Below are 13,461 nucleotides of genomic sequence, written 5' to 3'. Positions count from 1 at the left end.
CCTTGTTACCCACTGAGTGACAGTGTCCCTGATGGATCACTGTGTGATTATAAGAGATATAAACCCTGCAGAAAAGTTTTACAAATCAGAGTGCCTCAGAATTCATTTAAGTGAGCTTTGACATTTCTGTGCTCTGCATGTGTGTTTCTTTTTTCATTTGCTAGTAAAATCACTATATTTCTTTTTATAGGTCCCTATACAGAGGTAACCAAGTAATCTTTTCCAATTGAGTTCATTTCTTGTTCTTCTTCTTGTGGTTGTTTCTTAGAGGAGGTTCTGAGGATAATTGAATGTATATGCCCTTTAACCTTACATAATACCCTTCAGGAGCATAGAATGACAAGGCAGTTAGGAAGGGGACAAGGGTGTTTTGATTGTAGGTATTAGATCAATGTAGAATTCGTCAAACATCCATATTATTAACTACAACAATAGCCTTTGATACTATCGATCATGAAATTTTACCAATTCAATTACAATGCTTAAAGTATTTAGACCTGAAAGAGAACTCGGGGATCATCTAGTCTAAACCTGAAATTTTACAGATCGATCAATCAATTAACATGTATTTATTAATCACCTGCTATGGGCCAGGCACTGTGCTAAGAGCAAGGGACACAAGTACAAAGAATGATCTGATTCCCTCCTTTCAATTAGCTTATATTCTAATGGGGAAGATGATAAGTATGTAGAAAAATATAATAGCACAAGTACACGCAGTAATTAAATATAAGGTACTATGGGAGGGAGAACACTAATAATTGAGGTTCATGCAGAAAATGGTGTCTTAATTGCATCTTAAAGGAAGAAAGAGACTCTTTGTATGAAAGGAGGGAGTATATTCTAGGTGTGGGGGACAATTGACAAGAAGACAGAGAGACATGAGATAGAGTGTCATAAATGAGGAACAGAGAGGCCAGTTTGGCAGATTGCAGTGTGTGAAAAGGAGAGTAATATATGATGAGGCTGGAAAGCTGAAGAAGTCAAAGAATTGGCTACTGACTTATTCAAGGTCTTACAGTTAGTGGCAAATCTGGAATTCATACCCAGCTTTTCTGGCTCTAAATGTAGTGCTCTTATCACTAGAAAATACTGAAAAAAAAACTGACAAGAAGTGGCTAGTTCTTAGCTGTTGAACTCACGAGAAATTAGCTCCATAGGGACACCTTTACCTCACCTAATTCCATCATCCTTCTCACCTGCTGATGTACCCTAAGAATCCCTGGGTTTTGCCAAGTACCTTGCTGATAGAACTTAAGAACCTCTGGACCTTTCCATCTGTCTATACATGCTGTCTCTTCCAATTACAATATGACCTCTTGGAGAGTAGAAATTGACTCACTTTGACAATACTTGGCATTGTCCATGCTTAATGAATTTGTTTATTCATTTGTTGAGAAGAATCCAGAGGTTGTCACATTCACTTATGACTCAGGCTACTAAAGTTAAAGGCATTGTTAGAACTTTTCTAAATTTCATATTTTTAATGGAGAGAGGGAGGGAGAGAGGAGAAAGGGGAGGGAAAGGAGAGAAAGACCATATCAGATCATTTTCCACTTACAGCAAGATTGTTTAAGTGGGGCTTAGCTGCTGAAGCAATATGTCCCTTTCAAAGGTACTAACTTACTATTAGGAGGTTATTTAGGCATGAAAGGAGAATGGAGCCCAATATTATAACATGGAAGAATCCAACCAAGATTACTCCTGTTTTAAAAGCAGGTTGACCAGTCCATTAAAGAATATGTGGTAAGGAGTAATTACATATTACCAGGAGTACCAATTCAACCAATCAAAAAATATCAATAGTTTTCCATTTATATTTCAGGGTCTTTCCCCCCAATAAATAAATCTTACATGTGACCCTTCCTCTCCTCTGCCACTGAAACCACTTATTCATGTTCTCATCATTTCTCTCCTTGACTATTATAATAGCCTCCTATTACATAGGTGTAGGAAGCACATTTTAAAAGGGTATATACCCAGAAAAAATTTATTTTTTAAAGGTGAATAATAATGGAATACTTAATTTTAAAGGATATTATTTTTAGTCCCAAATAAAATGAAAAAAACCCCTAAAACTTAAATAAACTTGATTTAAAAAAACTAACACCTGTTTTACTTAAAAAATACAAAATTTCCAAATGCAAACTTTTCCTTTTAATTAAACTTCCCCTTATCCTAAATGCAAAATAACTTTTTCTGCTGTGATATGGGGCTCTTGCAAATGTGCAGATTCATCACCATAAGGAGCTGCTTCCAGGAGAATAGTGATAGATTTGAACAGGCATGTGGACGTTTCTTAACTGGTTCAAATCAGCTAACTAAATGTTGAAGGAGAGGCATTTTGATTGGCTGCAGAAACATTCAGAAAAGCTTGTCAACTTGAACTCTGGTCTCTTTGCCGCATTTGCTTCTGTAGGATCTTGGTGACTCTTTTGCTCATGTTGTCCCCAGAAGGAATTAGAGTTTTGAAAGGTGGGGAGAGCAAGCCACAGGAAGCCATGAATTGGCACCCAGTCCAGGTTTCTTATCCAGTGTGGCCCGAGGAACAAGGAGAGATCTTCAGGAGAAACCTTTGAGACTTCAGCCCAGCAGAAGGATTTGAGAATCTAGCCCATGCCAATAGTCATGCTACTTATGAACATGAGCTTAGTGGGACCAAAGCCGTGTAGGAACTGAATTAAATTTGGGATCCCCTCTACTTCCATTGAGTTTGTCTTGGAGGGGGTGGTGGGTGGGACTTATACCCCCCAAAATGTTTGTCCTTTTGTTTTTGCTATATCTTTGAAGTTTATATTCCTTTGTAAGAACCATCTCATGTCAAGTGGTGAATTGGAATCAGGATTCTAGCTTCTGACCCCCCCCCCAACAAATGGAGAAAACATAGCCAGTGGGTACTTGAGCCAGTAGAAAAAAGGGACTCCCAACACCTCAGGGTGCCCTAGAACCCTGAGGGGAAAGATGTAACAGGCCTGGCCCTGAGAGAGTGGCACTAGAATCAATGACCTTATATTGCTTTATCTTTTTAACTTGAATGACAACAGCAACCCCCAAACCTCTTTTTGACTGAACCCTTTCTCCTAGCTATGTGCATTATCATGAAAGACCTATGATGGAGTTTAAAGACTGATGACTAGAGGAGCATCTTTTACAATTTAGAGGGTTATATTTTTTTGGCCTCCCTTGCCCATATAAAGCAGGAAGGTAAATTGTGGAAAACAAAGTGGTCCGAAGAGTTAATGGGGAAAAATATCTGGTTGATTTTTGCTTGACTTCCCTGCTGTCCCTGCTAGTATTGGGGTTGTTGGTTGGGGTCTTCCTGGAAGCAGAGAGGTGGAGGGCAGACAGCCTATCTAACCCTGCCTGACCCATAAAGGAGTTGGATTCCAACAAGCAGAAGTGTTACCAGAACATGTGATGCATTGATGAGGAAAGAGTGTGATGAGGGTCAGAAAAGGGTGGATGGGAGGGTGAGGACCAAGTCATCACACATGCTTTCTTTTGCTTTGGTTCTTCTCTGCTTAGGAGTATACTGTGATGTGAATACTAAACAAAATGTTTGCTGAATAGAAATCAATTAGTCTCAATAATGCCTCAAAAATAACAATGAATTTAAACTGAGTTCTCCTAAAAATACTCCTTTTTAATCACTTGTAATTGGATGATCTGGGGTGTAGGGGTGTGTTCAGGGAAGACCAGTACCACTGGTATGAGGGCTGTGGAACCTTTTCAGGGCTGCTTTCCACCTCTGGTGTCTATCTGATCCATCTAACTTTCACCTGTGGCTCCAAGAAGCTGTAGGATACACACAGCCACATTCTAGTAAACAGTTTCAGTAGATGGGTTGAGGGTAACCTAGAGGTCTCAAACCCATCAGTGAGTTAGAGGGGTGTCTACTCCAAGCATGTGAAGACTTCTCCTGGTGGAATGGGTGGATGAGAACAGTTTGGTCCAATGGCCATGAAGGCAACTGAAGTAGGTGCTGTTGGGGGCTTAGAGCTAAGTTAGACATGGAAGATGTCAAGGTCATCCACTGCATCTTGAGCCATCACCAGTCATCTTGACTCTTTCCTGCCACTGGACTCTGATGACTCTAGAAGAGAGAGTGATACTGATGACTATGCAACTCTGCCTCACTTAAATCCAATTTATGCATGAATCAAAAGACATCATCCATATCCCTTTACCATTTTTACCTATCTTGAAGTCTAGTGGTGACAGGCAAGTGACGAAATAGCAGGTGTGGATACACTTGGACCTATAGTCACAATCTGGCACACTGGTATCCCAGTCCATAGGGTTGTCTTCTCAATGGAAGCAGCAATGGGATTTGGTAGCCCTCTGTGTGTCTGAGCAGCCTTTAAAGGACCACACTACTCACTTCCTGGTGTGAAGAAGGGGCTAGAAAAGGTGCCCTAAAAATTGTCTGCTTACCCAACCTTGGCCTGTTTACTGCATCGGGAGGGAATCCCACCTGCAGTTGAAACACAAAAAATGTACAAAAACTTCTGCAAAGATGATTCTACTCACCATCGTTACATGGATTGTGTGCACACTTATAGACATCACAAAATCCAGTAGACCTGAAAGATGAACAGCTCTTGTTGCAAGAGAAGTCAGCAGGTATTGTATCCAAAAAGCAGTCCTGAATGAAACAAGGCTGGCAAATGAAGGCCAACTTACTGAAGTTGAAGCTGGATACACATTTTTCTGGAGTGGCTGCAGTGAAGGGGAGCATGGTGAAGCTGGTATACATTTTGCAATCAAAACTAATCTAGTCCACCAGCTTGTATGCCTACCAAAAGGAGTGAATGATAGGCTTGTGATAATGCGATTGCCACTTGCAGGAAGATGCCATGACATCATCATCAGTGCCTATGCTCCCACCATGACAAACCCTGCTGAAGTCAAAGAAAAATTTTATGAAGACCTGGGGACCCTCAAATTAATGTGCCAAAAGAGGATAAGTTATAATTCTGGGTGACTTTAATACTAGAGTAGTCTCAGACTAGCAGACATGGCAGGGAATCCTTGGGAGAAATGGAGTTGGAAAAAGCAACAGCAATGGTCACTTACTACTGAAGACTTGTCCATCTCATGACTTTCTCATCACCAACGCTGTCTTCCATTTGCCTAAATATAATAAAACTTCGTGGATGCCCCCTCACAGCAAACATTGGCATTTAATAGACAATGTGATTGTAAGGAGAAGAGACAGACAGGATACAGGAATGAGGAAGGCAGTGGGTGGTGCAGAGTGCTGGACTGATTATGGACTTACCCTCTCCAAGCTAAATATTAATATTCAACAAAAGCAGTGGCACCAAGACTAGATGACTATGAAAAGACTCAATGCCAACAGATTAGAGCATTTCTCTGAGAAGCAACAGCTCGTTGCTAACTTGGAGGGAAAGTTGAGCCAACACATGGTTGGCAATAGTGGAGCAGAAAAGCAGAAAAGAAATGGGCAGCTTTCAGAGATCTGGTATACAACACTGCATTTACTGATCTGCATCAGAACACTTGCAACATCAAGACTGGTTTGGTGAAAATGACTGGGGAAATTCAGCAGGTATTAAATGAAAAATGAGAACTCCACAGTACTTACCAGCAGGATAGTTCATCCAACTCTAAGAAGGCAGCATTTGTGGGGGAGGAGCCAAGATGGTGGCAAGAAAGCAGGTACTCTCTTACGCTGTCCCCCAAATCCCTCCAAACACCTGTAAAAATGTCTCTGAACAAATTCTAGAGCTGCAGAACCCACAAAATAGCAGAGGGAAGCAGGTCTTCAGCCTAAGACAACCTGGATGGTGGCTGGGAAGGGTCTATCTCATGGTGCTGGGAGCGGACTGCAGCCCAGCATGGGCCAAGCCAGGACCAACCAGACTGGGAGTCGGGCTGAGCAGGCCTGAGGGCCATGAATCATTGAGCTGTGGCAGTTACCAGATTTCTTAACCCACAAATGGCAAAGACCATGGAGCAGGTTAGTGGGAAAACTGCTGGATAGGGGTGAGAAGGGTCTGGTCCCATTCCTGGGGCTGGTGCAGTGGTGGTGTTGGCAGCAGCAGGAAGCTCCTGAGGCTGCTTCCAGAACTCCAGTGTCTGCTACTTCGGGAGTCCCTGGCTCACACTGTGGGAGGAATCAAGTGGCAGATCAGAACAGGAGTGCAAGGAATGCTTTGCTGGCACAGAGGCAGGGTCTCTTGCTGTGCCCTGCTTGGATCTGGGTCATGGTTCTGGTTGATGGTTCTTGGGGGAGGAAGAGCACTGCTGTAGCAGAGCTTGTGGTGACAGTGGAGTAGAAGTAGCTCTGAAAACAGCAGTGTAGCCCCTAAAGCTTGGGACAAAGTACTCTCTACTCTACAAGCAGTCATACCCTGACAAAAAGCTCAAAGGTCAAGTAGTTGGCTGGGAACATAAACAGGCAGCGAAAATGGACTCAGTCTTGGACTCAGACTCAGACTCTAGAATCTTTTTTTGGTGACAAAGAAGATTAAAACATACAGCCAGAAGAAGTCAATAAAGTCAAAGAGCCTACCTCAAAAGCCTCCAAGAAAAATATGAATTGATCTCAGGCATGGAAGAGCTCAAAAAGGATTTGGAAAAGCAAGTAAGAGAAATAGAGAAAAAATTGGGAAAAGAAATGAGAGTGATGTGAGAAAACCATGAAAAGCAAGTCAGTGACTTGCTAAAGGAGACCCAAAAAATACTGAAGAAAATATTACCTTAAAAAATAGACTAACCCAAATGTCAAAAGAGCTCCAAAAAGCCAATGAGGAGAAGAATGCCTTAAAAGGCAGAATTACCCAAATGGAAAAGGAGGTCCAAAAGACCACTGAAGAAAATACTACCTTAAAAATTAGATTGGAGCAAGTGGAAGCTAGTGACTTTATGAGAAATCAAGATATTAGAAAACAGAAATAAAGGAATGAAAAAATGGAAGACAATGTGAAATATCTCATTGGAAAAACCACTGACCTGGAGAATAGATCCAGGAGAGATAATTTAAAAATTATTGGACTACCTGAAAGCCATGATCAAAAAAAAAAGAGCCTAGACATCATCTTTCAAGAAATTATCAAAGAAAATTGCCTTGATATTCTAGAAGCAGAGGGTAAAATAGAAATTGAAAGAATCCACTGATCACCTCTTAAAAAATATCCCCAAAAGAAAATTCCTAAGAATATTGGAGTCAAATTCCAGAGTTCCTAGGTCAAGGAGAAAATACTGCAAGCAGCCAGAAAGAAACAATTTGAGTATTGTGGAAACACAATCAGAATAAGACAAGATCTAGCAGCTTCTACAGTAAGGGATTGAAGGGCTTGGACTAAGGTATTCCAGAGGTCAAAAGAGCTAGGATTGAAACCAAGAATCACCTACCCAGCAAAACTGAGTATAGTGCTCCAAGGGAAAATATGGAATTTTAATAAAATAGAGGATTTTCAAGCTTTCTCAGTGAAAAGACCAAAGTTGAATAGAAAACCTGACTTTCAAACACAAGAATCAAGAGAAGCATGAAAAGGTAAACAAGAAAGAGAAATCATAAGGGACTTACTAAAGTTGAACTGTTTTGTTTAAATTCCTACATGGAAAGATGATGTGTGTAATTCATGAGACTTTTCTCAGTATTAGGGTAGTTGAATATATATATATACATATATATTGGCTACATATATATAGACAGAGGACACAGAGTGAGTTCAATATGAAGGGATGATATCTAAAAATAAAATAAAATTAAGGGGTAAGAGAGGAATATATTGAGAAAGGGAGAGATAGAATGGGGTAAATTATCTCACATAAAAGTGTCAAGAAAAAGCAGTTATATTGGAAGGGAAGAGGGGGCAGGTGAGGGGGAATGAATGAGTGAATCTAGCTCATTGAATTTGACTTGAGGAGGGAAAAACATATGGACTCAATTGAGTATCTTATCCTACAGGAAAGTAGGGAGAAGGGGATAAAAAAGGCAGGATGATAGAAGGGAGGGCAGATAGGAGGAGATAATCAAAAGCAAATACTTTTGAAAAGGGCCAGGGTCCAGGGGATAAAATTGAATAAAGGAGGACAGAATAGAATGGAGGGAAATATAGTTAGTCTTTTACAACATCATTATTGTGGAAGCGTTTTACATAATGATACATGTGTGGCCTATGTTGACCTACTTGCCTTCTTATGGAGGGTGGGTGGGAAAAGAAGAGGGGAGAGAATTTGGAACTCAAAGTTTTAAAAGAAGATGCTCAAAAAAGTTGTATTTGCATGCAACTGGGAAATAAGATATATAGGGAATGGGGCATAGAAATCTATCCTGCCCTACAAGAAAGTAAAGGGAAAGGGGATGGCAGGGGGAGTGGGGTGACAGAAGGGAGGGCTGACTGGGGAATGGGATAATCAGAATATATGTCATCTTGCAGTGGGAGGGGAGGGTAGAAATCTTGTGGAAATCAATGTTGAAAACTAAAATATTAAATAATAAAATATGGAAAAAAGAAGGCAGCACTTAACTCCAAAAGTAAAGTACAAGTGAAGCTTAGAGGGATACGGGATTCTTGGCAGATGAAATTAAATTTTATGCTGATAATAACAATCCAATGCACTTTTATGGTGCCCTAAAGGCTATTTATGGGCCAAAGACATTTGGTGCATCTCAACTACTCAGTGCTGATGAAGCCACATTGATTAGTGGTAAGGACATGATCCTGGAGAGATGTGCAGAACACTTCCATAGTGTTCTCAACAAACTGTCATCAGTCAATGCTGAAGCCACTGACCATTTATCTCAGGTTGAAGTCAGTCCCTCTCTAGCGAAATTTCCAACTGAAGAGAAGGTTTTGAATGCCATTAGGCTCCTCTCCTCTGGCAAAGCATCTGGTGCTGATTCTATTCCAGCTGAGAATTACAAGGTGGTGGTTGTGGGGGGGATCCATTTCTCATACAAAAGCTGAATGAAATTTTCCAGGTTATATGGCAGGAGGAGGTTGTTTCCCAGTAATTCAAGGATACCTCCATTGTCTGTCTCTATAAAGGTAAAGGAAATAGATTTGCCTGTGACAATCACAGAGGTGTTTCTCTCTTACTTATTGCTGGCAAGTTTCTTGCCAAAGTTTTTCTTGATAGGCTGCTCTTTCATCTAGATCATTTATCTGATCTACATCATCTACCTGAGAGTCAGTATGGCTTCAAAAAGGACTGAGGAACAGTCGATATGGTGTCTGCTTCCCGACAACTCCAGGAGAAATGTCAGGAGCAGAACAGAGGTCTGTACACAACATTTGTTGACCTAACCAAGGCCTTTAATACTGTCAGTCATGAGGGCTTATGGAAAATTATGTCAAAATTTGGTTGTGTGGAGAAGTTCATCAGTATTGTAGAGCCATTTTATGACAGCATTCTTGCTGGGTCCTGGATGATGGACAATGCTTTCCTGCTTTCCCAGTCACCAATGGAGTGAAACAAGGCTATGTGCTTGCTCTTATGCTTTTAGCATGATGTTTTCAGCAAGGTTGTCAGATGCCTTCAATGAGGACAAACACAGCATCAAAGTCAGCTCCCACACCGATGGTAAATTATTTAACTTGAAAAGGCTACAAGCCAAGACTAAAGTGGAGGGAGAGTTTGTACATGATTTTTTTTTTGTTTGCAGATGATTGTGTACTCAATGTAGCCTCTGAAGCTGAGATGCAACAAAGTATGGATTGATTCTCTGCTGCTTGTGCTAATTTTGCCTAATAATTAACACCAAGAAAACCCAGGTACTTCATCAGCAGCACCACACCATCCATATGTAGAACCATCGGTTACAGCAAATGGAGAGGTTTTGAATACTGTGGACAAGTTCACTTACCTTGGTAGTGTACTTTCCAGGGATGTACACATTGATAATGCAGTTGACACACACATTACCAGAGTTAGCTCAGTGTTTGGGAGGCTCCGAAGGAAAGTATGGGAGAGAAGATGTGTTAGACTGCCTACCAAACTGAAGTCTACAGAATTGTTGCATGCCTGTGAAACCTGGACAGTTTACCAGTGCCATGCTAGGAAACCGAATCTCTTCCATTTGGATTGTCTTAGGAAGATTCTGAAGATCATCTGCCAGGATAAGATGCCAGATTCTGATGTCCTTTCTCTAACTAAATTGCCAAGCATTCAAACTCTACTGCAGAGAGTGCAACTCTGGTGGGCTGGCCACTTTGTTCAAATGCCAGATCTATGCTTCCCCAAAAGACTATTTTATGGAGAACTCACACAGGGCAAGCACTCACATGGTGGTCAGAAAAAAGTGATACAAGGATACTCTCAAGGACTCTCTTAAGAACTTTGTAAATGATTGTGTGACATAGGAGACAATGGCATAGGATTGCCCAGCATGGCACACCCTCATCAGACAAAGCGCTGTGCTCTGTGAGCGAAGCAGAATTGAAGTAGCTCAAAAGAAACATAAAATGCACAAATTTAGAGAATCCACCCCAAATATTCACTTTGACTATTTGTGCCTGACCTGTGGTAGAGCATTCTGAGCTCATATTGGTCTAATCAGCCATAGTTGGACGCACTATAACATAGTGATGTCATTTTGGTCCTCTTTGAGAATGAAAGATAACCAATTGGATATCTTGCTTTACCTTGTCTTTGTTAGTTTGACAGCTACTGAAGCAGGGATCAGAAAAGAAAGGGTTAAGCCACCCAAGGCATCCGTAAAAGTCTGAAAACTTGTAATCTCCACAATCAAAGTCAGCTTCCACTTTGGCCCTCTGTCACTATTCATGAAACTGTTTCTACCTTGATGGGAAACAAGAAACAGTGAGTTTTGTTTTACTGTTGGGACAAACCTCCAGTTGCCTGGGGTTGGAACAACATTAGCTGGAAAGAAACAAACAATCTGTATTTGGACTCCTCAGCAGTGGTGGGCCTTGCTTTCTGAGAGCTGAGTCTTTACCTAAGTTGCCAAAAATCTTGGAAATGTAATGAGAAAAGCTTTGGCATGAGTATAGAAGTGACCTTCCAATCAGTCCTGATGGCAAAAGCAAGCCTTGGGTGCTCTTTGTGGGCCTTGAGGACTGACTATAGGACTGATGACACTAACCTGGGATTTTGTTTCAGTTGCTAATGGGACTCTGGTGTTCAATATAGCCCACTTCTCCTCCAAAGTCTGCTATCAAAAAAAAAAAACAAACCCAAAAAACAAAGTCTGATACCAAGCCAAATTTTTAGCAGTCAGTGTAACTGTGTGTGTGTGTGTGTGTGTGTGTGTGTGTGTGTGTGTGTGTGTGTGTATGGTGAAATGTAGAGAGTGCTGGACTTGGAGTCAGGAAGACTTGAGTTCAAATCCTGTCTCATTCACTAATCATCTGATCTCTCTGGACCTTAATTTTCTCATCTATCAAATGAGGGAGTTGGACTTGATGATCTCAGAGATCCCTTGTAGCTCCAAATGTATAGTTCACTTCCTTAATTCATGAGCACTGAGGCTTTGTTGCCGGTCTAAAGGCAGACCAGTGGCTAAGCAATGTAAACGTGCATTTGTTGTTATATTGGCTGCCTAAGTGAAACTGCAGGTTTGGTTATCAGCAAAAACTGGCCAGAGAAGGACAGGTTTTCAGTGATCTTTGCACATGAAAGTTCTTGATAGCCCATAGTAGTTTTGTTGCAAGCTCTTGTCAAAGTTCAAAAGAATTTGGAAAAACCCTTCAGCCTTAAGCTGCTACTCAGTGCTTCCCAGTAGACCTTGCTTCTTCTCTTAAACTGTGAACTCCATTGACCATTCTCTGGCTTAGTCAGGAGTAAGATCAGATGGATTGAGGAAAGAGAGAAGAGGCTATAATAGGGCTGAGGAACCTGTGGCCTTGAGGCTACATGTGGCCCTCTAGGTCCTCAAGTGCAGCCCTTTGACTGAATCCAAACTTCACAGAACAAATCCGGAGAACAAATCCACATGTAGCCTTGAGTCTGCAGGTTTCCCACCCCTGGGCTAGAAAAAAGCACTTTTGTACAAAGCCAGCATCTTCTTGTCCTCAATAGACCAGTCGCTAAATTTTCCCTTTGTAAGTCCATAAGGAACAACCGTGGAAATGTTAGTAGGACAATGTTAATTAAAAAAAAAAAACAACCACCTGTCGTGGCATTATAGAAATATAACATGGAAAAATTACAAAGTAATCTTCCTATTGACTTGGTGGGAGCCAGCCCCTCTTAAAGTGTTTAAACCATTCTTGACTTCACACCTAAAGAGAGACTTTAAGAATGTGAAAAGGATTCACAAGAAAATTGTGATTTGAGGATTAGCTCAATGGATTGCAAACAGAAAAGGGAAGAATAAAGGATAGTTTTCAGGTGTGTGGGCTAGCTCTTTTTCTCCACTCAGAGGAACACACACACACACACACACACACACACACACACACAAGTCTTAAGCATTATAGAACTAAGTTAGACATTTCTTGTGGTGGTTGTTGAAGAAGACTCTGGGAGATGATTTTTTGAAAGTCTTTAGAAATAAGATTGTATTGTTTTCTGTCTCTGGATGAAGTTTAGTCTCAAACGGTTCTCAGACTTGAATCAAACATGAAATTATAAAGGGATTCTCCCTCATGTAACATGGCTTTCAGGGTGTTACACTCATATTCTTCCATATCTGATTCCAACCTCTAGTTATGGACTTACAAGTTCTCTGTTGGTCTACATCAGGGCTTCTTAAACTTTTTCCATCCCTGATTCCTTTTCCCAAGAAATTTTTACATGACTCCAGGTATATAGGTATATAAAAGACATATACAAATCAAACATTTACTGATAATAAATCATAAAGAAATTTATTTTAAAACAATTCTTTGGTATACTGTTTCAACAATCTGGCTAGCAGCTGTTGTGGGGGTGAAAGACCAACACAAGACCAACAAGAAGCATGCTACCAGCACGCTGCAAAAGCCCAGGTTCTTTTGATCTGCTTTAGTAAGGAAAGCAACGTTAAGGGGTTGACAAGCTTACTTTAATTCAGCATACAAATGCCATTCACTTAGTTCAGGGGAAAAAGCCAGTACTCTGAACTTCAGAACAAATACAAACAAATTACAAAGATCGACAGACAGACCAAATACAATTCATAGTTACCAACATCTAGGTTCAGCCTGGGAGCTCATAACAAGGGCTGACCGAGAGTCACGGGTGCCATCATGGCTGTGGGCAATAGCTCCAAAAAAGAGAAAGCCAACACCTGGTTTTATATCTTTTTCAGGGTCAAGGGTGAGTCACACATGCGACTCACCCACATGACCTAGAATCGTCACAAAGAGGCGACTTAAACCCACGTGGTCTAAAAGCCTCTGATGTCCCAAACGTGTCACTCAAACTCATGTGTAAACTAGGCCCTCCCCTGAGGCAAGGAGGTCACCAAGGACACCCAAATCTAATCAAGGAAGCAAAGGCCAAACTCTTCAAGGGCACTTGGTTGAACTGAGTGTTAAGAGC

Source organism: Trichosurus vulpecula, chromosome 4 (assembly GCF_011100635.1).
Source record: "Trichosurus vulpecula isolate mTriVul1 chromosome 4, mTriVul1.pri, whole genome shotgun sequence".
In the NCBI taxonomy this organism is placed as follows: Eukaryota; Metazoa; Chordata; class Mammalia; order Diprotodontia; family Phalangeridae; genus Trichosurus; species Trichosurus vulpecula.
The sequence above is the reverse complement of the archived record's forward strand: the minus strand, read 5'-3'. Positions refer to the sequence as shown.